The 26,173-nt window shown below is 33.7% G+C and overlaps 1 non-coding gene across 1 annotated transcript; it reads right to left on the bottom strand.

Annotated features, from left to right (window-relative positions):
* Positions 1-6,076: 6,076 nt before the first annotated feature.
* Positions 6,077-6,183, bottom strand: LOC113197148 (U6 spliceosomal RNA). Its single transcript, XR_003302654.2, has one exon. It is a non-coding gene; the product is annotated as a U6 spliceosomal RNA (small nuclear RNA).
* Positions 6,184-26,173: the final 19,990 nt, after the last annotated feature.

Here is a 26,173-nt window from a genome sequence, read left to right as displayed (position 1 = left end):
TTTGATATGGAGTTTCCTGTTTTGACAAAACAGTGACATCCTACTAAGAGTCCTCCATAGGATCAGGTGGTCAGGTAATACATTAATTTTATATCACTCACAACTCTTCTCCTGATTGATATATCCTTGAATTTATAGTATTGTTCATGGTTAAAAGCATCAACCCATACTTATGCTTAAATACGGAGCCTCGGGACTGTGACTCTCTACAACCTTAACCAGAATCTCCTTGCCCCAGGAAAAGCCACCTTACACTATAACTAAACACTGAGAGAGCTGGGATACTGGACCCTATGCTTTCTTGATTACAGAGCTCCCAGTAGAAAGAGGTGGAGTCAGTCTGCCACTGAAGACTCCCATTCTCACACAGCATCCCTGTGCCTCACAGACTTTCCTGTGTCAACGTATTAGCAAAAGGGGAAGCCAAACCTTAGAGAGATGATTCTCAGCTCCAGCAATTAAAACTTCAATATCAGTGTGATTTTGTTTTCTATTCACACTTAGCATGCCCCCACATCAAACCTGCCTATCCATGCGCACACTCTCCCTCTCTAAAGTTATTCATCCTAAAATTAGCAAGTATTTAAGTCAGCTATTTTGATCTCACCAGAACAACTGCAGGGGAGGAAAGTTTATTTAAGGGTTCATGGTTTCAGAGGTCTTAGTCCGTAGAAGTCTGGCTTCATTTCTCCAGGCTTCAGGTAAGGCAGAACATCTTAGAAGAGAGTGTGGCAGAGGGAAGCAGCTCACATCACAGTGATCGGTGATCAGGAAACAGAGAGAGTCAACTCTCCGGGATACCAATATATACCCCAAACCACAACCCAATTCCCACCTCCTCCAACCACATCCTTTCACTTCAGTTACCACTCAGTTAATCCCTATCATGGGGATTAACTAATTGATTGAGTTTAGACTCTTACAACTCAATCATTTCTCCTTTGAACCTTCTTGATTTTTCTCAAGCATGAGCTTTTGGGGGACACCTCACATTCAAGCCATAAAAGCAAGACATTTTTATGTGTAATAACCTGGAACCAAGGAGTAGGACCAACTTGTTTCTATCTGTTTCTTTCTACTTACAGATTGTTGTATTTTTCCTTTCCATCTGAACCATAATAAGAATTTTCTTGATGATTAAAACAACTTTGAATTCTTGGAGAAATGGTGGAAATATAGTTTTATTAAGAAAACAGAAAATCATGTCTAACTTCTACAATTTTGCATCAACAGAGAAGAGGTATGTAAGGAATTATTGAGTATGCCTGTCAGATTACACACATGCAGTCACTGAAGACTAAATCTGTACAGAAATTCATCCATTTATACAGTAAAATAGAAAGAGAAATGAAACTTCTGCTGTCTCCATGAGAGATAAATGGTTGCTCCTGCCATAATTTTCTAGATCCTTCTGAGAGACTCCTGAACAAACTTTGGAGTTATGGTATTATAGTGTTTACAGTTTTAAGATCAGAAAGGTCTCAGCTTTGCATTTTAAAATCAGCAAGTTGAGCCTATTATTGGGCATATTATGTTTTTATGGGCATAGATATAAAAACTGGAATTTCCTTCGTACTTACTGAAAGAAAATATTATCACTTTTCTCTTTTAATTTCTTTAATAACAGAATATCTTGAAACTCATATCCAGGTTTGTTTTTCTCTAGCAATCTTTAGTGTGTCAAATATCTATATCTGTCATACAATGCAATACATAAGTTGCAACTTGCTAGCAATATTAGAAAAAGTCAAACTGAATAACTTGGTATCTGGGTTATTAGAAATAAAGGCTAGAATTGTATAACTGAAAAATGAAACATATGTATGTCAGATTGCATATAGTATCATGATTTTGAGAAATGCGGAAATAGTCAATAGTCATATTTCCATGAGAAACCAATAAAGGTGCTGATGCTGCAGGATGGATGATTTTTCTTAAAAATGTATATGTAGAAAATAATAGAACTTATTGATATTTGTCAAAGTGTATTATATCTGTCTCTCAGTGTTCCTTGTACACACTCCTAAGTCAGTCATTTCAAAGATAAAAACTCTTTAGTCTGTTTAAACATAATTTTTGTTAGAGTAAACAATTTCTCTAGACTTTGTGATTTCAATATTATTTCCCATACATGTTTAATTTTATTATAACATTTCTATGAATTTAATATCATAAAATCTATGTACAATAAAAAAGCAATGTTCAGAAATACCAATTGAGTTCTCCAAGGTCAAACAGTTAGTGTAAACTCAAATTTCTGACACCAAAGCACAGTTCCCAAAATCATGTCTGTCTTACTTACAGATTTATATTAATATTTGGGCACATAAAAGTAAAGTGCAAGTCACATTCTTTGACCTGCAAGAATATAATATTTTGGGGGATAGAGAGATAAAAATATGAATATAAAGAGTTTAAATATTGATTGCACATTATGAAGTTTACATAATGCCAAATAGTGTAATACAAGAAATACATGCTTTATAGATTTAGAAAAAAATGATCGCATATGTTGAACATTTCAGGCAAATATTCATCATAGAAGGGGAACTTATGCTTTACCAAAAAAAGTGGTTATAATTTTGATGGTCTTGGGAAACAGAGTCAAAACACTGTTTTAATTGTGTTTCAATTGATTCTTGAAAAATTAAGACATTAGTCCATGTGAATTAGTTATCTCAGATATCTTAGTTAAGAAACACATGCAAAGTAAAATCTGCAACTACATAAAGAGAAATAATCAGTACTCTCATAGCATTAATTTGACAAAAAGTTTGTTATGTTCCAGTTAATAAATATAGTATTTAAAATTTATGTTATAATCTGATATTAATAAGGCTTTGTAAAGTAATCAGTTAAAAGATTAAAGTCTGCGATTCTTTTTTTAAATGTTTATTTTTCAGTTGTAGTTGGACACAACACATTTATTTATTTATTTATCTATCTATCTATCTATCTATCTATTTATTTTTATGTGGTGCTGAGGATAGAACCCAGGGCCTCACACCTGCTAGGTGAGCACTCTACTGCTGAGCCACAATCCCAGCCCCAAGTCTGCAAGTCTTAAGATTCTGTTTTTATGTTTTGCATTTTTTTTTGTTATTGTTGTGATTATTTTTAGTTTTTATTACAAACAGAAGCTGTTGTATAACTCAGGCCCTGAGTTCTTACACTTATTTATCTTCTATTTACAAAATAAAAAGACCAAAATCTTCTCAAATACATTTCTTTAGAGAAATGGTACTTTCAAGGCACAGTGGAAAGTGTCTGTCAAAGAACATGGGTCCACATGTACAGCATGTACAGGAGTCTGTACTGAAGGTCTATGGACAAATTGGCAGTACTGATGCTAACTTTTTTCCCTCGTCTTTTTTCATTTTAAGTTTTAGCTCTTCATATTACACAATATTTTTTATTATTTTTTCATTTTTATTTTTATTTTTTTATTTATTTATTTTTTTTTAGAGAGAGAGAGAGAGGAGAGAGAGAGAATTTTTTTTAATATTTATTTTTTAGTTCTCGGCGGACACAACATCTTTGTTGGTATGTGGTGCTGAGGATCGAACCCGGGCCGCACGCATGCCAGGCTAGCGCGCTACCGCTTGAGCCACATCCCCAGCCCTCATTTATATTTTTAATTAATTTTTTTTTATTTATATATTATGGCAGAATGCATTACAATTCTTATTACACATATAGAGCACAATTTTTCATTACTCTGGTTGTATACAAAGTACAATCACACCAATATGTGTTTTCATACATGTACTTTGGATAGTAATGTCCATCATATTCCACCATCATTTCTAACCATATGGCCCCTCCCTTCCCTTCCCTTCCCACCTCTGCCCTATCTAGAGTTTGTCTACTCCTCCCACACTCCCCTTCCCAGCCCCATTATGAATCAGCCTCCTTATATCAGAGAAAACATTCTCCATTTGTTTTTGGGGGGTTGCTAACTTCACTTAGCATTATCTTCTCTAACTCTATCCATTTACCTGCAAATGCCATGATTTTATTCTCTTTTATTGATGAGTAATATTCCATTGTGTACATATGCCACATTATTTTTTATCCATTCATCTATTGGAAGGCATCTAGGTTGGTTCCACATTTAGCTATTGTGAATTATGCTGTTATAAACATTTATGTGGCTCTGTCCCTGTAGTATGCTGTTTTTAAGTCCTTTGGGTATAGACCGAGGAGAGGGATAGCTGGGTCAAATGGTAGTTCCATTCCCAATTTTCCAAGAAATCTCCATACTGCTTTCCATATTGTATGCACCAATTTGCAGCCTCACCAGCAGTGTATGAGTGTGCCTTTTTCCCCACATCCTCACCAACACTTATTGTTTTTTGTATGCATAATAGCTGCCATTCTGAATGGAGTGATATGAAATCTTAGAGTGGTTTTGATTTGCATTTCTCTAATTGCTAGCGATGATGAACATTTTTTCATATATTTGTTGATTGATTGTATATCATCTTCTGAGAAGTATCTGTTCAGGTCCTTGGCTCATTTATTGATTGCTATTTTGTTTGTTTGTTTGTTTGTTTGTTTGTTTTGTGTGCATGTGCTTAGCTTTTTTAGTTCTTTATATACCCTAGAGATTAGTGGTCTATCTGATGTGTGAGGGGTAAAGTTTGCTCCCAAGATGTAGGCTTTCTATTCACCTCACTAATTGTTTCTTTTGATGAGAATAAACTTTTTAATTTGAGTCCATCTCATTTATTGATTCTTAGTTTTAATTCTTGTGCCAAAGGAGTCTTATTAAGGAAGTTAGGGCCTAATCCCACCTGATGAAGATTAGGGTCTACCTTTTCTTCTATTAGAAGCAGAGTCTCTGGGTTTATTCCTAGGTTCTTGATTAAGTTTTGTGCATTGTGAGAGAGATAGGAGTTTAATTTCATTTTGTTTCATATAGATTTCCAGTTTTCTCAGCACCATTTGTTGAAGATTCTATCTTTTCTCCAATGCATGTTTTTGGAGACTTTGTCTAATATAAGATAATTGTTATTTGTGGGTTAGTCTTTGTGTCCTATATTCTGTATGATTGATCTACCAGTCTGTTTTGGTCCCAATACCATGCTGTTTTGGTTACCATTGCTCTTTAGTGTAGTTTAATGTCTAGTGCTGTGATGGCAACTGCTTCACTCTTCCTGCTAAGGATTGCTTTAGCTATTCTGGGTCTCTTATTTTTCCAGATGAATTTCTTGACTGCTTTTCTATTTCTATGAGGTATGTCACTGGGATTTTGATGGGAATTGCATTAAATCTGTATAGTGCTTTTGGTAGCAGGGTCATTTTGATAATATTAATTCTGCCTATCCAAGAGCAAGGTAGATCTTTCCATCTTCTAAGGTGTTCTTTGACTTCTTTCTTTAGGGTTCTGTAATTTTCATTATATAGACCTTTCACCTCTTTCATTAAGTTGATTCCCAATTTTTTGGGGGGGGCTATTGTAAATGAGATAGTTTTTTTCCCTTTCAGAGGATTTATCACTGATATACAGAAATGCATTTGATCCCTGAGTGTTGATTTTATATCCTGCTACTTTTTTGAATTCATTTAATAGTTCTAGAAGTTTTCTGGTGGAACTTTTAGGTTCTTCTAGGTGTAGAATCATTTCATGAGCAAATAGTGCCAATTTGAGTTCTTCTTTTCCTATCTGTATCTCTTTAATTTATTTTATCTGTCTAATTGCTCTGGCCAGTGTTTCAAGAACTATGTTAAATAGAAGTGGTGAAAGAGGGCATCCCTGTCTTGTTCCAGACTTTAGAGGGAATGCCTTCAAATTTTCTCCATTTAGAATGTGTTGGCCAGGGGCTTAGCATAGATAGCCTATATGATGTTGAGATATGTTCTTGTTATCCATAGTTTTTCTAGTGTTTTGAACATGAAGGTGTGCTGTATTTTGTCAAATGCTTTTTCTGCATCTATTGAGATGATCATATGATTCTTATCTTTGAGTTTATTGATGTGATGAATTACATTTATTGATTTCCATATGTTGAACCAACCTTATATCCCTGGGATGAATCCCACTTTATCGTGGTGCATGTTCTTTTTGATATGTAAAAATATGGAACAGTTCACAAATGTGTGTGTCATCCTTGCACAAGGACCATGCTAATCTTCTGTGAATCATTCTAATTTTAGTATATGCGCTCCCAAAGCAAGCACTAAAATTCTTTAAATAACTTAAGTTATGAAACTTTTGGCCTTTGTAAATTTGCATGGCTGAATTAATCCCAAAGTTCTTAAATATCCATTTGATTTCAACCCATCATTAGAGTCCAAGAATTATGCTGAGTTGTCTTACAAAAATGCAAGTAATTTGAAATAACATGTTTGTTTTTCTTTTTCTCAAGATTTAATTTGAACTGAAATGACTGGCTAACATCAATATTACAAATGACATGACCAAATTTATCATGGTCTAAAAAGTAAATATTACAGACAAATTTCATCTATTAAGCAAATAGGTAATAAACAGTATTTATTTTATAGTGTTGTAGTTTGACTTTAGGGAATCTGGACAACAAAACAATCCAAAGTGGGGCAATGAAAACATTTCAATCTGCTAAATAAATTCTTGAAAAAAATGTATACACTGATAAAAAGTTTAAACTCTGCATGAAACACATAGGGCTAGGATGAATAATTGAGAAGTAATTACCCAAATAAGATGATTACTCAATTAGAGGAGGATTTGGAATATATGTGCTATGAACATAATTTCTAAACTTAAGATAAAAGGTATATCTATAGAAAAAGAGGGTCTAAAAACTCAAAGCAAGTCAGCATAGGACAGAGACCAAAAGGGAAATGATATTGATTGAGCATATGAATGTGACAGGTCTTCTATTAAATTATTTACATTCCTGGTTGAAGTCATCAAATTGGCCTAAAATACAGAGAAACCCCAAGATTTGTCTTGCCAGTCCTATTACAAAATATCAAAAAATAATGACACACTAATCATATTCCTAATTTTTAGTGTCTTTATAGTGCATTGTTAGAACTATAATATATGTCACATTCTTCATTAACTGGAAAAATACATTATCAGAATATATTTATTAATATATTAATATTTTAGTATAATAAACAATGATTCCCAGAAATACAATATGGGGTTACTTTGTTGTATACTACTTCAAACAGAATATTTTATTAGTCCAACTCAGTTATATAGTCATAAATATATGATATGTGAGAAATGTAAAAGATATTAAAAATATACCAAGAATTTTTTCTTAATATGTTTCTCTGAATTTTGGGGACAACAGAAAAATATTTCTTTTCTGTTTTAAATTATATTGATTAATATACATTATTATAAAAAAGCAGGATGAGGCAAGAATATTTTTGATTTTTTTTGTGGGGGTGGGGAACCAGAGATTGAACCCAGGGATGCTTAACCACTGAGCCTCATCCCTATCCCTTCTTTACATTTTATTTAGGAAAAGGATTTTGCTGGGTTGTTTAGTGTCTCAAAAAATTGCTGATGCTGGTTTTAAACTGTGATCCTCCTGCTTCAGCCTCCTAAACTGCTGGTATTACAGGCAGGCACCACTTGGACTGTCATGATGATAATATTGTTATCACATTAATAAAATCGTAAACAAATTATGGTCAGTATGATTAACATTCAAAATATTTTTCTTCCATTTTATCTTAGTAGTAATTTAAAATAACAAAATAAACTAACATCTATAATTTACTTAAAAAATACTCAGAATAACCTGGGCTTAGAACATATTTAAATTGCATATTGTTTCATTAATTTCTACTGTATTTCATGTGAATAATTGATATTCAGACAAATAAAAATGTGAGAGTGCAAGTACTGAAAATGCATATAAAAAGAAAATAATCAGATTTATGAACCCTGTTTTGAACATGCTATTTATTGTTTTGTTTGTATAAACCTAGTATATTCAATCTAATGAACTCTGAGTTCAGAATTAAACTTTCATCACAATGTTTATGTTGGGCCAAAGATAATGCCAAGTTGCAAGATAATTTTATATCAGATGTAATAATAAGAACTCCTTCTTTAAAGAAGCTTTATGCTTGGGACATATGAATGATTCATCAATTTTCATGTTTTTTCCCCAGAATCATTGAGTTTAAGAAATTTATCCAGAAATCACATATTTTTCAAATGACAAAACTCTGGTTTTTCTGTCCACATCAAATACCTATCTTGTCACTATCCTCTTGAATCCAGAAGCCGCTTAGGAACACACTGTTTATTAAGAGGTTCAATTCGTTCTTTATTTAGAAACTCATTGTTTCTTAATCAGAAATTCACTAAATTTTGAAATTGCACCTCATCTTTGCTATCTTCTCACACCTGGTGTTTTTGGCATCTATGAAATTACAGTATCGGGGACAAATTCAGATTCCACAGCCTTCATAATGAAAGGGATAGAGAGAGGATTGAAGAAGTAGAATTGAGACTGCCTATTTTTTTTTTTGTCATTTAGTCCATGTGGAACACTAATAAAGGAGCCTTGGGCAAAATCCAATAATTTTTATTTTATTTTGTATTTTTGAGACTAAAATGTGAGGTTTTACCTGTATTGTGTGTGTAATGGCTTTAGCCTTTTTCTTATAATTTCTCAGGATTATTTATAATTGTCCTATTTTATTTTTCATGTCCAAAAAAAGGGCATGGTGATCCATGATAATTACATTAATAAAAAAATTAATGGATATGTTCATTTGCAAGGTGTTTAGAATGTTAATGTATATTCACTAGAATTATTTTTAAATAGACAATTTTTGAAAAAGAAATCAGTATCTATTTTTATATGGGGAAGTTTGGGAGAGGCTCCATCATCAAGAGGAAGAAAGAATAATTTTTTTTAATCTCTACTGATTTGTTGTCCATTGGTGACATATCAACAAATTCCTAAATAACATGTGGGCATACACACTGTCAATGAAACTAAATTGAACATTGCTGTATACATGACTCAAACAAAAAAAGAAGATAAAAATTAAAGATAATGTGACATTCTTAGAAAAATGTAACATATATAAAAATCAATGCAAAGCAATAGTTTAGCCATGAGGGCTGAAGAGCAAGCTTTGTTTTTCTCCCCTGTGTGATACTTTTCTGAAACAGATTTTTTTTCTTTTTCAGAAGCTCTGAAAGCAAAGCTTTCGTGTATCATCCCATTGTCATTTCTCCCCTTCAGACTATCTTTGATCATAAACCTCAAATATTGTTGAATTTGTTTATTTTGCTATGTGCTTGAATTACTTTTAACTAGGAACTAGGGATTTTTAGCCCTCTTAAACTGAATTATTTTCCTTCTCAACCATGCCCTGATGCACTCATGATTTCTTGTTGATAGTGCAACATGTTCTTTTAATCGGCACTTTCACTAATACAGTGGGGCTTATTTGGTTTCAGACCTCTCCTGCCTAGCTTGTGCTTTCCCTTAGGTATGAATTATGAGGGCCATCAATGTGTGCCACAGAGTGGAAAATTGGGCCGGCTTGCATTAGCTCATTTCAAATTTTTACCTTTTTTCCCTGCTGTGAAAAAATTTCACCTTACATACATTACACAATTCACTAATGGCATCTGTGTCAGATCAGAGGCACTGATAGCATCAGATCTACTTCTAAGACCATTGCAAATGTGTGCTCATTCACTGTTTATATCAGACATAAGACTAAATATTGGTTTTATATAAAAACAGGAAAGATAATGATGGCTAACAGTTTTAACTGCATTAATAAAAAGTTGACTTTTAATAAATAAAGTCTTTTGAGTTAGAAAAGCCTGAATCTTTATATATATATATATATATATATATATATATATATATATTTTTTTTTTTTTTTTCTATAGGTCATGAACTTGGTTTTATTATAAGATGCTATATTGACATTTTGTCAGGTATGAAGTTGGAACATAATGTTTTACTTTTTTGCATATTTTATGTGTGTGTGTGTGTGTGTGTATGTGTGTGTGTGTTGTGGTTATGGCACATGGAGAATTTGAAGTATACACTTAAAGAGAAGCCCCCGGCATGGTGGAGCTAGCCTGTAATCCCAGTGGCTTGGGACGCTGACACAAGAGGATCTCGAGTTCAAAGCCAGCCTCAGCAAAAGTGAGGCCCTAAGCAACTGAGTGGGACCCTGTCTCTAAATAAAAATACAGGGCTGAGAGTGTGGCTTAGCAGTTAAGTGTCCTTGAGTTCAACCTAGGTACCAATAAACAAACAAACAAACTTAAAAAGAGATAAGATTATTAAGTGAAAGAAACATCATGTATAAAGAGCAAAATTTAATCATTATTATTTCTGATTACTTAATATGAAGAAAAAGAAGGCAAAACCAAAATACCAGCCTTAAAAATAAGTATGAGAGAAAGCACATGAATTACTCAACATTTTAAATTATGCTCAATTATTGTACTCTATGATTTGTAAATTATTTTTATTTCAAATATTATTACTATTAGCTTAATCATACTACTGATCATATTATTCAAAGTTTGTACTAAAGATTTTTGGGATTTTCTTAACATCAAAATCTTTCAAAATATAATTCCAAAAGTAGCCCAACATTTTTTTCATCTATTAAAGTACTCTCAAAATAAAATTTCTATGATATCTCTGAAATAAGTAAAAAAAATCTACAAAATTCAGTGTTCCGGTATGTTTGTTATGGTAACAAATTACTTAATTATCCTTCAGACTTGTTCATTACTACAGCATTTCTCAGAATGATTGGCATTCAGTATTCTTCCTGGGTTTCAGATGGCTTTCTATTCATTGCATCTTCATATGGAAAATAACAGTATAAAAGGGAGAAAATTCTCTCCTAGTTTCTTTCATAAGGTTATTGATCCCATCTTGAGACTTAATTCTTGTCACTAATCACCCAGCATGTCCATCTCCAAATACTATCACACTGGGAATTAGGCTTTCACAATAATTTTTTTTTAGAAATTGTAAACAGTTCAGTTCATAACATTCCAACCTTGGCCTTCCAAATCTCATGTTCTCACATGCCACGTACATTCATGCTATCTCAATAGATTTAAAAGTTTAATTAATCTAGCGTTGACTCTAAAATCTAGAAAAAGAAATCTTCTCTGAATATCATCTCCATCAGATATGGAAGAGACTTGAGGTCTATTCATCCTGAGGCAAAATTTCTTGCCCACCATGAACCTGTGAAATGAAACAGATTATATGCTTCAAAAATACAATGATAGAAAAGGAACAGGGTAGATATTTCCACTCCTCCCTTTCAAAAAGGAGAAATAGGGAGACATTTGTGGAGTGGGGGAGAAAAAGGGGTCAGTTGTCAGTTCCAAAAGAAATTTAAAAACAAGCATAGCAAATTCTATGAAAGTATAAGGGTCAAGAATATCCTCCTCAACATAGTTTTCTGTTTTCTGATCCACTGAAAAAGCATCACCACCTCCACATTTGGAGGGGTGTTGCTTATGCTGGGGCTTCCTCACATACATTCAACATCGCAGCTTGTGGTTGAGAACTCTACATCATTAACACATGAGCCCTATTCAGAGACACTTTGGCATCCAGTTAGATAAAGAACTGAAAAAACAAAGCCCTGTGAATGAGGTTATAGGTGTGCATCTGTGTGTGTATGTGTGTGTGTGTGTGTGTGTGTGTGAGGGGGGGTGTCTGTGTGTAGGAAGAAAACATTATTAAAATTTCAGGATATAGAGACAATATTATCAAAAGGTTTTTTGCTATAACCTATATTTTAGTATCTTATCCCAATGAAGTCTGTATCATTTGCCTTGATAAAAAAGCAAAGTTTTAAATTTGTTAACTTTTAAAATCTGTTAGTTTTTTAAATTGCCAATTTGTTGAATTTGTTAAAAAATTAATGAAGCATGGGTTAGGGCTAAATATTTCTGCTAACAAAATTTATATTATAGTAAGTTAATGATATGCATTCTTTGACTCTCAGGGAAGTAGCCTTTTGTAATTTTTCACTCTTTAGAGAATCACTGGATTTTGCAGTCAATAATAAATAAAAATACATGTGAAAAAACCCCAGCTTTTCTTTAGGATCCCATCCTCCCCATATCCTTATAAGAAAGTAGTAAGGGATATATTGGAATTTTATGGTAAATTTAATCTTGGAAACTTTCCTTCATACAGAGTTAGGGTACAAAGAATTTAAAAAGTAGAATTTAAGAATATCCAAACATAGTTGAGTACCTGAAGGAAAGCATTCCTCTGAAATGGATAGGACTGTAGAAGATTCTGGAATTGGATTCTAGCTGGTCAGCATGCTGGGTTTGATGACTGCATTATTATAGTGAATATTGTTATGAAACCAACAGGAACTAGGTCACAGCATGCCAATTTGTGAACCATCCTGTTTGCAGGGTTGTTTGAGAAAGAAAACTTTTATTGTTACTGTTAAGAAAAGACATACTCTATTTTAGCTCTCGCTTTCAAACAGGGGTCCAAAGCAATTCAGCTATTTTTTAGGCCACACAGCAATGAGTATAAGAAAGAAGGAAAGGTCTTTAAGGAAGAAAAAAATCTGTATGCCACATAATGAAAGCTAGTTGCTGTTTCAATGGCTCTTCTTTGTCATTTACCAGCTTATAATCCTTTTTCTATGTTGGTAAGAATAGAAGCAGGGCACAAAATGGGAGTCTAGGTCAGTCACTGCAGTGTTCATGCCAGGCACTCAGCCTGTTATCTGACTCTAAGAATACACAGAGCACCCAGGAAAAGTTCCAGATATGGATAGATTATCTGTCTCACATTTCCTTTTCATCTCCGAATGATAGTGCAAAGTCCAGGTAGAAATTGAAAGAAATACACATTTTCTTAGTACAGGAATAGTCAGATGTTTTAAATCTATTAACTCTTTAAAAATAATGGATCCTTAATGAAAATATATACATATACAATAAGTATGTATATGTATGTATTACATATAAAACACTTGTTTATATTTTCATTATATTTTAATTATAATGGCAAATGCTTATCATTTTACTGGCTGTGTTTTCTTGGACCCTGTTATTCATGATTTCAGAAACATTGCTGCACCATCCTCCGACTGACAACCACAGGATGGTAGCCCTTGGAAACATTCAGTTTCACTTTAGATATGGAACAAAATTGGAAGTCATCATTCCCATTCCTACAAGATAAAATTCTAAGCAAAGAAAATAATGGAATTTCCTTGGACTCACCAGAGAATTGAAGTCCCAAGGCAAGCACCATTCTGAATTTGGAAAGATAATAAATCCAGAGAATCAGAGTGGATCCCTGCTCACCTGGAGCAGAAGGTGGGATCATTACCACTGATACCACAGCCATTAAAAGAATAATAAAGGATTATAATGAACAGCTCTAAGCACTTCAAAATTTTCAGCAATGTTATAAATGTGTTTCTATTGCCAGGTGTGGTGGCATATGCCTATAATCCCAACCACTCAGGAGGTTGAAGCAGGAGGATTGTAAGTTCAAGGCCAGTCTCAGCAACTAAGTGAAACCCTGTCCCTAACTAAAAATAAGAAAAGGATTAGGGAGTAGGTAATTGTTCAGTGGTAAACCACCTATGAGTTCAATTGTGAATGTAGTTCAATCCCCATCCTGACCAAGATTGACTGGTTTTGTATAAGCCAGTATAGAGGAAATATTTATTTAGTACTTATCATGTCCCAATATTCCCTACTTTCTAATGATGCAACAGCAAACAAAACACAAAAATCTTCTTTACTCCATTTCATTTCCATTTGATTACTGCCTTAGTACATAAATTTAGAACTAATAACAATTCAGAAAAAATTTTTCTTTCCTTGAGTCTGAGTTTGATCATTAATAAATCTGATCTTTAAAATTAATAACACTATTAACATGTAAATAAATGAGATATGCTTCATTCAAAACTTTTGACTTTCCATCTCACTCAGAATACAAGTAAGCTTATGCCCTTAAATGAACTGTTTGCTTTAACCCTGCTCCTTCATATTTCCATGACTCTTTGATTCTGTCACCTTTCTTTTTACTTACTGTGCTTTAGTCTCATGGATGTTCTTGTTATTATGTTTACCCAGAACAGTTTTTAGCCAAATAGCTGAGTAGCTGGTTTCCTTCCCTCTCTTTATTGTTGAAATCGTCTATCGCCAATCTATACTAAATATCAACTTTACTCTCATCATCTCTCTTATTCTGCTTTAGTTTTCTCCATATAAATGTTCTCCATCTAATGTAACATATAAGTCATACTTAATATTGACTGTCTATACCTACCCTTACCACTGGATTATAAACTGCATGAGAGCAAAGAGTTAATTCAGTTCACTGCCACCTCATCATCACTTGGAACAATGTCTGAGTAATAAATTATGTAATGAATAGTTTCCAAATTTTTAAGAGATGACTCTGCACTTCTGTGTTTGAACAATTCCAAATTTATGTAATCATAAGAATCATCTGGAGAATCATCAAAAATAATATCTGGGCCTACAGCAAAGTGCTAAATTGAAATCTAAAAAAAAAAAGTGGGGGTTAAGAAGTTAAAGACTTAAATATCAATGCTCAGTTTTCCTGTTACTAAAATATATGCACAGTATAGTTGAGCCTTTGTTTAGGTAAGCACTTTTAGAATATTTGGATGCAAACACTGAGGACAGAGATGAATGGTTCTAAAAGATAAAGTGAGGAAAATGTATGTATTGGAGTGGGAGAAGTAAGGAGTATCCAGAAAAATAGGAAAAGAGTTAGATCAGCATAGTCTGGGGGATGACCTGGAGCTGAGCAAATTTCCTGGAGGAAAAAGATAAAAGCAAGAGAAAAGTCAACAATACCAAAAAAGAAACTGGCCAAAGGACTTCCACCTGGTATGCCTTACATGCTTAATGTAAGAACTCTTCTTCATTGACTGAGTCTTGGAGGAAGTGTTCTACAATCACACTGAGTACCACAAAACCCAGGGAAAGGGAGACTATTTCACATATAGTTTTCAGTATGTACAAAGAGAGCAACAAACAAAAACACATGATAGGGAGCTAAAGACTGAATGTTTGCATTTACCCCAAATTTGTAGGCTTGCTGCAGTCTTGCTGGGCAAAATAACCAGGGGCTGACAAGCAACTTGTGAAGATTGAAACAGCGGGAGGAGCCGCTTTATTACGGAACAGCAGAGGTATATATACCCAACTAATTACACACAGCTTAACTTAATTAACATCATCTAGATACAGCAGTCAGTCATTAAGGAATCCTCATCATCTTAATGGCTCGCTGGCCTTGGCTCACAAACCACTCCTCCTGGCATACTGCCAGGTGCTATCTTAACTTGGTTGTGGCCCTCAACATATGCTGAAGTTCAAATATTTAATTTAATAGTATTAGGTGGAGGGACTTCCAGGAGGTGACTGGGTCATGAGGCTGTAGCTCTCTTGGAAAGTAACTGAGCCCTTGGGGGAAAAAAAAGTTTCCCTGTTCTTTTCCTACTATAAAAGGACACAGAAGATGGACCTCATTAAACCAGGAAGTGGTCCCTCACCAGATCCCAACTCTGAAGATGCCTTGATCATGGACTTAATAGCCTCCAGAACTGTGAGAAATAAATGTTTGATGTTTAATCTTCCTAGTGTATGGTATTTTTGTTATGGCATCCTGAACTGATAAAGACATTAGGAATCATTGAAAGCCAATATGTCAGGGAGGACACTAATTCTGAAGCATGAATCTTTGTATCAATTATAACTTTATTAGAAAAGAAGAAAAATTATAAAAGACTAAATAGATTTACTGTAGGGCTTAAACTTTATGTAATCTTGAGAACTGATAATGTATTTAATAAAGGTCTTCTGTTATACCAGAAGATGGGCATGAAATTGGAACTTGAAAAAAATGAGAATTCCTGAGCTGGAACCCATGAGGAGAAAGTGTCCATCATATTGGTACTGTATGAACATCTCACTGCTTAGCCTACAACTTTGTTTATATAGGTGACCTGCAATAGATCTAGGGTATTTCTCCACAGAACTCCAAATGTGTGTCGCCCAGGATTCAAGAAACCGAAGGAATTCTGGATCTGGCTGTAGCCAAGAGGAGATCTGAAGCTACATAGCTAAAGATGCTATGGACTGACTATCTCAAACTTACGAAGTGAGCCAGTGTAGCAATCACAAAATATGTTGAGGAATCCAGCCTAATTAAGATTGGGAGCCATCTCGTCACAAAGTCATGAAAGAATAATTTCTTTTTACTATAAATTACTGTGATTTCTAAACTTGTTTGGAATTCCTGCCCGTGCCTTGAACTCATTCATGCCTAGCTTTCCCGGACCAGATAACAAACCTCTCTAAAACCTTAGTGGCACCTCATAAATCCTGGCTCCCCCTAACCAGATAACAACCCTCTCTGAAATCTCAACGGTGCCTCACAAATTCTGATGTTTGGATATGAATTTATTCCCTATCTTAAAATATCATGCCACATAGATCAGTAACCTACTATCTACCTTTGTATTATGCTTGTCAAAATCCTGTTACCTGTAAGTTCTCAAGACACCCGCCTTTGCAAATTATTGTGCTATAAACCTTGTTCCTAGAGAGCTGGGGTGCTGATCTCTAGCCAGGGGTTTTTCTGGAGAGACAGTCACTGGCCAGCTTTTGTGTAAACAAATACAAGTTTGCTTTAATTTGATTTAAAATTGGTGTTGGTGGTCTTTTCTTTGCATCGTCGTTTAACAACAGGACCTGCAAAAACATCTGACCCAAGTCTGATCTTCCTAGCACAGAAAAGTCTGCTGCTTAACTTCTTTCTCAATAACATCTGTTATTGCTTTTAATACATTAAAATAAAGATAGGAAGGGAATGGTAAAAATGTAGCTCCAACTCAGTAAAATTGATACAATACAACCACAGTCTGTTGTGTAAATACCTATTCCAAAGAGTACTGAAAACACAATATTGTTTATTATTACCTTTAAAAGTTCTAGAAGTTGATTGAGCTTTCCTGGGAGTTCTTACTCTGGGCTTTTCTTAGTTAAGAGGTAGTGGGGTCAAGGGTGAACTTGAGGACTTCCTCTCCAATTTATCTGGCTGATATTATCATTCACCTGAACCTCATCTAATGCTATGGCCTCAAACACAATTACAGTTGTTCAGATTTCTTAAGGTTCCATTGTGGATTCAACCATCCACAGATCAAAACTATTTGAAAAAAAAAATTGTGTCTTTACTAACCATGTATGGAAGTATTTTCTTGTCATTATTTCCTAAACTGTATATGGTGTAGCAACTATTTATATAAAATTTACCTTTTATTAGATGTTATAAGTAATTTGCAAGAGACATAAGGTATATGGGTAAATATGCTCAAGTTATATACAAGTACTACTCCATTTTGTACAAACAGATTGATAATCCATGGAGTTTGGTATTCCTGAAGGATCTTGGAACCGGTGCCCCTGGGATAAGGAGGAACACGTGTATGTTGCCTGAATTTCACTACAGCGTCATGCCTGGTTTCTAAGACAAGCATCTGAAAGAAAGCCAGGCAGAAGATAGATCACATTTTATGACATAGCCTTGGCAGTTACTTTTGCCACTTTTTTGAGTGTATCAGAATTTAATCAGAGATATAGAACCAGTAGATTCTGTTCTCCCTCTCAAATACATATAAAATATATATATATGTGTGTGTGTGTGTGTATGTGTGTTCCACAAAGGAACTGGCTTACTTTGGGGACTGCTTTGGCAAGTTTGCAAACTTTAAGGTAAGCCAACAGAAAGTTGGAATTCTTCGAGGTTGTAACAGAAGCTATGTCCACAGGCAGAATTTTTTTCTTCAGAGAAACCTCACTTCTGTTTTTCTCAAGTGATTAAATCAGGATTATGCTGTTCATCTAGTATTATTTCAGTTGTTTAAATTCTAAGAATATGGACTTAATTACATCTGTAAAAGTACCTTCACTATACAACTAGATTAGTATTTGATTGAATAACTAGGGACTAACCTAACAGCTTGACAAATAAAACCAATCATCATGTGTCATTAAGGCTAGCCAATAATCAAGAAAAGGAAAACAAAGAATTTGTGGCTACACTTAAGAGTGCCATAAAATACATTGCAATTAATGTTTATTTAAATCTGAATGTACAATGGGTAATTTCATTTATATATACATGTATATATACATATATCTTCCTTATATTTATTTACATATATTATATATTTATGTATAGCAAAATAGCTGCAAGGTTTAGGTCTTAGAATTATATCTGAATATTTTTTAAATTTTCATATATGAGTCTGTACTTTTATAATTTCTGGAGTATGGCTATATATTTATGTGTACATATATATATTTATGTGTACATATATGTATATGTTCAATTATATTATCAGCTATTCACATCTTGTTTGTGAAATTCAAATAATTATTCAGAGAAGTGTAAAATATTCCTAGCAACCATATTAATATAGTAACATATAAACTTTTGCCTCCTCCCCAATTATAAGACATTGAAATATTTTAGATCTCCTTTATTTTTGCTGATGACCAGTTTTGGAGAAGCTGCTTTGGGAAATTTTGATCATAAATGATAAGACCCAATGAGTATGGATAACAACAATCTTGGAGCAGTTTCAACCTTCAGCATACTGAGAGTGCTTATCCTAGCAAAAGCATGTGAAATATGTGTCTGAATGTAAAGTGTTCTGTCATGTCTGTAATGTCAAATCTAAGCCTTCAGAAAGAACATTTGTTTGCAAACTGAAAGAGGGCCCAGTCGCTTATCTAATTGACTCCATTTTGTTCTTCTTGGACTCCACCTGCCTCTTTTAACTTTTATTTTCCTTTCTGAGCCACTTTCTTCTATAGATATTTGGATCTCAGAAACCACAAGTCTGATTGATAAGTGTCTTTATGACAAGGGACTGAAACCATGACTAAGCAACAAACAGTGAGCTTCAACAGATCACCGGATGATGAGGTTGCTCCCCTCAGCAGGAGCAATTTTCCCATAAGGATTTGAAGCTGCTCCTTTATGCAGGAGCAATCATTTTAGAATGGGAACTGAATCACTCCTCAAGAGATGAGGACCTTTCCTGATCTTCACAGCACCAGTCTTCAGATCCTGGTCAAGTAGACCATGTCTTGACGGAGTTGAACTATTCTATCAACCCCACAATTCCCCCAGCCATGCAAGCCCCTAACCCTTGCATATTTTGATAAAAACACAAAATATTTTTGTCAATCTCTTGAAGACAAAATTTTATTCATTATCCCCATATATCTGTTCTTACTGGCATGGCCATGCTGATTAAAGCTCCATTTTGGACCTTCCCCACTGTTCCTCTCTTTGATAGGCAGATAGATGGCTTAGCCCATCTGTTGGAATCCCTGAAGTCAGGGCCTTTTTCCTAGGATGTCAATAACAAAACTTCCTTTTCCAGGGACTTTATTATTCATCAAAGTATCTTTCCCTTATTAATTAGAAGTCCACAGGTTTAAGAAATGAATCCCAGGAACTCAGAGCATGTATTATTACCAGTGACAACACATGAGATTTTATCACACGATTTAGAATTCTACAGTGTGAATTTCAAGCATCTATTGAATGCTCTACTGACCAGGAAATCAGAAAATAATTCATGTGGGAATTTTTTGAAACGTAAATGAATTATTTCAGTTTTTAAATTATTGACAAGGGAGAGGAATACATGTAAACTACTAGTAGATTTAGCTAAAAGGGCCTATTATTAGTGTAAACAATTTATATGCAGAAAATTTCAGTTTGCAAGGCATGGAAGATAAGAATCTCACTACACTCTGCTAGTCAGCTTGCTACTGTGGAAACCACTATATTTTAAAAGCAACATACATACATGTCAGTTGTTAGAAGTGTTCTTGGAATCATATATCTAGGAAAATAATAATAGTTCAGGTTTGGTTTGATCTGGAAAAAAGGTATTTAGAAGATGCATGATAACTTTTTTTCAAATAAGTTTAAGTGAAGATTTGTCACATAAAGTTAGATAAGATATTGTGAAAGTAAATCTGTAGCTCAAAATTGAGTAAATAATACAGACTTGATGGTTTTATTCACTATAAAAATAGCATTTAGACCTGTTCAACTGTGAATATATCTCCATAGGAGGTATTGAAGCTTTTCATTTTATTTTCTACTCAGTTTTTACTAATGAGAATAGATTCTCATAAGATCACCATTTCTGAATACATCATCAAAGAAATTCATGGTATCATTTTTGTTTAATAGAAAATGAACTCACAAACACAAAGGTCCTTTTAGAAACTAGGCTATCTATAAATAGAGGAACATCAGTAGTTATTTTTCTGTAATTGGAGTTATTAAAAATGAGTCCTATGTATAGCAGAGCTTCTTGTACATGATGGAATGTTGGGGTACATGATGGAATGTTGAGCTACATACTCCTAGAAATGTTTTTGTTGTTGCTAAGATTTTTACCTCTAAATAAATATCACTCAAATAGGATTCATAGAGCTTGGTTTTTCTATTGCCTTTTATCCTATTTAATCATGTAACATTATTTAACCTCTTTAGCTTTCATATTTCCAAATTGATAGGTTAATACTATAAGAGAGTTGAGATTTCTTTAATTTTTTTAAGCAAAAGAAGGATTCTACTTGCGAGAAAAAATTAATTTACAATTCATTTAAATGAAAGTAATCATAATACTTGCAATATATGACATTTATGTAAGTCTGATATTTCATCTTTAATATTAAATAATAAATCTTAAGAATTAGGAGGATAGTTAATTACATAAGTACCTATGTTGCACCTGGTAGAGTGCATAATTTCAAATCAACAAGAGAAAATATGTATTAATGTATAAAATTATGTTGACCGAATATGCACAAAATATCATGTTCACTGGAGTGCTCTCATGAAGTAGACTTGACATGAGATTTGAAAAAAAATGGCTAAGATTTTAATACAAAAAGATTTCATCCCCAAAATAAAGCAGGTACAAAGGTAGATTATCCAGAGTGAGTGTATTTGGAAATAGTTAATAAAGTCTCTAAGGAGGGGTTCTGGCCAAATGGCAGTTATAATGAACTGCCCTACATGGCTCCAGTCAGCAAACTAGAATCAGTTGTTGATTCTCGCCTTTTTTTTTTTTTTTGTACAGAAATACTTATGGGAATGGCCATGGCATTTATTTACATTTTGTCTATAGTTGTCTTCCTGGTACAACAGGAGAGTTTAGTTCTTGTGACAGGGACCATGAAGGCAGCAAAATTCTAAAATATTCACTATCTAGACTTAAGGAAAATTCTGCTGACTCCTGCTATAAGGAATTGTTGTGTGGTGTTAGAAAGGAAAAATAGAAACATCTTGCCTGTGAGAAATCCCCAAATGATTTTCTCAGCAGTGGTGATTCTTTGTTCTTTATTATTTTGGAGAGGATTCATATGATAGTTCTTAGAATATATAAGACATTAACAATTCAATGGAAGAACAGGAAGATCTCAGTGATTCACATAGCTAAAGCTGTCTCAGGTACAAGAAGAAGGTTGATTTACAATTCATTTAAATGACAGTAATTATAATACCTGCAATGTAATTTTGTGTAAGTTCAAGTGTTATTTCATCTTAGTATTAAACAATAAATCTTAAGGATTCAGAGGACAGTTAGCTACATAAGTACCTGGTAGATGATGTATTAGAAAACCTCTTTCTTATTCAGTGCCTCATTTTTCCTTTACTTGTCTACTTATTTATTTCCTCTAAGCCACTTTGAAAAGCTACATTTCTTTATAGTGTGGTAGAAGACATAACTCACCCAAATTAGTAATTCAAAGATAAGGCTATTTCTAACTATGCTCCCCCAACACACACTAACTTTCCTTTCATTTGTGCCTTTTTCATTTTTACATGGCAGATGCTTGGATGAGTTTTACTATAAGTCAGGTTAACTTAACATCTGGTGATTAGTTCCATGCAATTGGTAAAAGTATTGCTAGTCATAAACTACACCTAGTTTCAGAAACTACCAGTCTGTAAACATAATGATTCCATTACTATATCATTGTAATTCTAAAATTGCTTTTAAAGACTTATTTTGTTTAGTGATGGGATAAAAATGTCAAACCAGTTGGACTTTTGTTGAAATTGCTTGGGAATCATGAGTAAAACTTTTCATGAAAAAAACAAGAAGTAGAGAAAGCATTGGTTTTATTATTAATAACTTTACACCTTTATAACTAGAGGTGTGAAGACATCACTTTCTCCCTCCTCTCTCCCTCCCTTTCTGTCTGTGTCATCATTATTTAGTTGAGAAGTTTTAAATCTTCCTGTTACCCCTGTGTTGACCCGAAATGAACCAGATGGGACCTTAATTCCCTGTTCCTTTCAATGACTTTACTCTCCCAATTCAGTTTTCATATCTCTAAAATCAGGCTGGTAATCAAGCCAGAATTAGACAGGCAGATAGGCAAGGGTCAGATCCAGAGTCCTTCCTCTACCCTTAAGATAACCTGCCCCTGCTTCAATCTGTTGCTAAGGTAACCTGTCCCAGGAATTGCCCTTCCCTACAAGGAGTTGTTAAACTCCCTTCCTGCCCAGATTACTCTAACTTGGCTCCTTCAGCCAATCTGCTTCTCATCCTTTGGCCATTCCACCAGCATCTCCTGGGCCTAGTCACATATGCAGGTAGGAGAAAGATAAGGGGAAGAGAGCAGGAGAACAAAGAAAGCCTAAGACATATGAAAAAGCAAAACACTTTGCTTCTTGGGATACTAGGATAACAGCTATGGCTTCTCCCTGTAGAAGTCCATGTTACCCTTTTTTAAATAAACCCTGCTTTATATGCTTGCCTCCACGAGTTTCTCTAATGTTTTACTTCAAACAGATGCTGACAGTTTTATGTTTAAGAAAACACAATAAAAACTTCCCCATACAGAGCATGTTGATGTTATAAAACCTGATTTTCTTATCTTATAATGACCAATTTGAAGCCCACATTTTAAAAAATTAATTGAATATAAGAAAACTATTAGGCAAATTATTTACTATGACCAAATTTATTCATAATTATAGTTTACTCTTTATGAAATAACTCACCTAGATATCATTATTATAGGATAGCTAGCATAAATTAGTATTGAAATTGCTTTTTCTAATAATGTCTAGTGCTATAGATAAGAGATCTTATTAATAATTTCTGAAAATTCTACTATTTACTTACTCATTTGTGTTTTGGGATCCTGAAGAAGTAATACTTGTCTTACTTGGTATCACATAATCCAGGAACGAGACGGTGTGACAATCAGCACTTCTTTGAAGGTGTCTAAGAATGAATGATCAAACAGCTGCTCCATTCAGTTACCACCTATATTGAAATGATGTAACACATCCTGGCAAGCAGATAGTGAAGGAAGGAATCCCTAATATTCATATCCTACCTGTTAAACTACATCAATTCAAAAGATAACAACATCTAATCAATATTTCTGAAATGGATGAAAGCTTAAATCCCAAATAATTTTGGGTATCCTGCTTGCCAGGATGTGTTACATCATTTCAATATAGGTTGTAACTGAATGAAATGAAGAAATCATGTGACCCAGCAAGCATTTGTAATCATTTTTCTGCTAAAGTTAGATAGAAATAAACTATCTCTGATTTACATGCATACTCAATCCATACAGAAATTTCTGACCTAAGGATATGGCTATTATCTGTTTTCAGAAAGGCTCCTCTTTAGAAACTGAACAATTGACCTATGTGTCCAATTTAGAGAGAAAAGACCTAAGAAAGAGTAAATGTTTAGTAAATCTTTTCTTCATAGCTTTTCAGGGATTCTAGGAGAGGTGCTCCTAAAGATCTGTGGTCTTTGCTTCCTCTGGAACATTTATTTGGGAAGTCATTGTGCATTATATTTTTTTCTGAGATAAATCACAGTCTGGTGTTTAATCTAATGGCTGAGCATTTATTTTATCTAACCGACCTTTACACAAGTGTTTCTGAGAATGACTAAAACTAACTCAACGTGAAAAGAAATTTAAAGAACCATATCATGATTTGTTATGAAAATTCATCCACTTTAGAGTTTGGTAAGATAGTAGAAATCATGCTATATGAAAAATTGTGGTATATATGTGTATTAAGAATTATAATGCAAAAAAAACACAAAGTACATATATAAAGGCATGAATTGGCATGGACATACTTTATGTACAGAGTATGAAAAATTGTGCTCTATGTATGTAATAAGAATTGTAATGCATTCCATGGCGGTCCTGTATTTAAAAAAATAAAATCAATAAAAGATAAAAATAATTCAAAATAAAAAAAGAAAGAAAATTTGTGTCCTATCTCACTCCTCAAAATGTAAGATGCATTTTGGAGAGAATTTTTTTGCCATTTAATAGATGTTCATTACTATTATAAATAACCATGAATATAAACTTTGTCATCTTTTTTAATATGTCACCTTAACCAGTTTAAATGTATTTTCTTGTTCACATCCAAAATGTATTTTGTAGATTTAAAATGTCCTATGATATGCTTGATAGTTACACACACTGCAACCACCATTTAGAGCAGGACTTATAATTAAATGTTATCACAAGAAGTTCCAGCAAAATAAATTCACCTTAGCTGCAAAAAAATTGACAAAATCTGAAAATATTTGGTCTTTAGCTATCCCACTCCTCAGTTTATACCCAAGGACTTAAAATAAGCATATTACACTGACACAGCCACATAATGTTTATAGAGGCTCAATTCATAATAGCTAAACTATGGTACTAATGTAGATGCCCTTCAACTGATGAGTGGATAAAGAAACTGTGGTACACATACACAATGGAATATGACTCAACTTGAAAGAAGAATGAAATTATGGCCTTTTCAGGTAAACAGATGGGGAACTGGAGAATATCATGCTAAGTAAAATGAGCCAATCCCCAAAACCAAAGGTCAAATGTTTACTCTGATAAGTGGATGCTGATCCATATTGGGGAAGTGGGTAGGGAAGAATGATGGAACCTTGGGTTCAGCAGAAGTGAGGGGAGGAGAAGGAGTGTGTGTGGGGGGGGGAAGGATGGTGGAATGAGAGGGACATTATTACCATATATACATGTATGATTACATGACCAGTACGATTCTGCACCGTGTACAGTCAGAGGAATAAGAAGTTGTTCTTCATTTGTGTACTATGTGTCAAAATTCATCTACTGTCATATATAACTAATTAGAACAAATTTTTAAAAATGAAAAATAAAGGAGAGTTTAAGTTTTTTAAATCATTGTCAATGTAGTAATATTAAAAGTTCGAACAAATTCATATCTTATTGAATAAAAAAACAATCAGCTTTTAATCATAGGTTGGAAAAACAAACATCTAAGAAGTTGCCACATTATACATTTTTAGTATATTAAAAATAGATTGCCATAAAATGAGCTTGATCAGTAAGAATACTTTGGGTTCAAAAATAAAGCAAACTACTAAATTTTACAGCCATCATTACCAGTACTGACAGAAAGTAAGCCATAAAGAAACTGTTGTCATTGCCCCAGAATGGGAGAAAAATCATCTTTTCTGCACACTTCAGGATATTTCAAGAATTGCCATTTCATATTTTATTTTATTTTTTTCCACAGACAGAATCATTCTATGTTGTTCTTGGTGACTTCTGACTCCTGGGTGCAACTACCCAGATAGCTGAGGAGAATGACTTCAGGTGCATGCCAGTGTGTCTGGATTTTAAACATTTCTGGATTAATCAATAAAACTAGGCAAGTTTTGTTTAGGTATTTATATATTTTTCTACATTCTACATTGGTCTAGTGCTTCTCTAACAAAGAATCAACTACCATTTTTGTAGGCATTGAAGGTATCTTTTCTGGGCCATAGACAGATTTCAGGCTAAAACTATAGATTCTTTGATTTATTATTATAACAGGGGCATTAATTCAGGTATTTTTAATTATGGCACTTTGGAAATAAATCTCAATTCTCCCATATTAATTTGTCAAAATGATATAGACCTGAATGATAAAATATTTATATATGAATAGGACTTATTCAGTAGATATTATTAAAGTAATATACATACTTAACAATAGATGATAATTTGGATATGATAATTTAACCCTCATTTCTACTAGTTCATTTTTTGTTT

Source organism: Urocitellus parryii, chromosome 5 (assembly GCF_045843805.1).
Source record: "Urocitellus parryii isolate mUroPar1 chromosome 5, mUroPar1.hap1, whole genome shotgun sequence".
NCBI classification, from domain to species: Eukaryota; Metazoa; Chordata; class Mammalia; order Rodentia; family Sciuridae; genus Urocitellus; species Urocitellus parryii.
The sequence above is the reverse complement of the archived record's forward strand: the minus strand, read 5'-3'. Positions and strand labels throughout refer to the sequence as shown.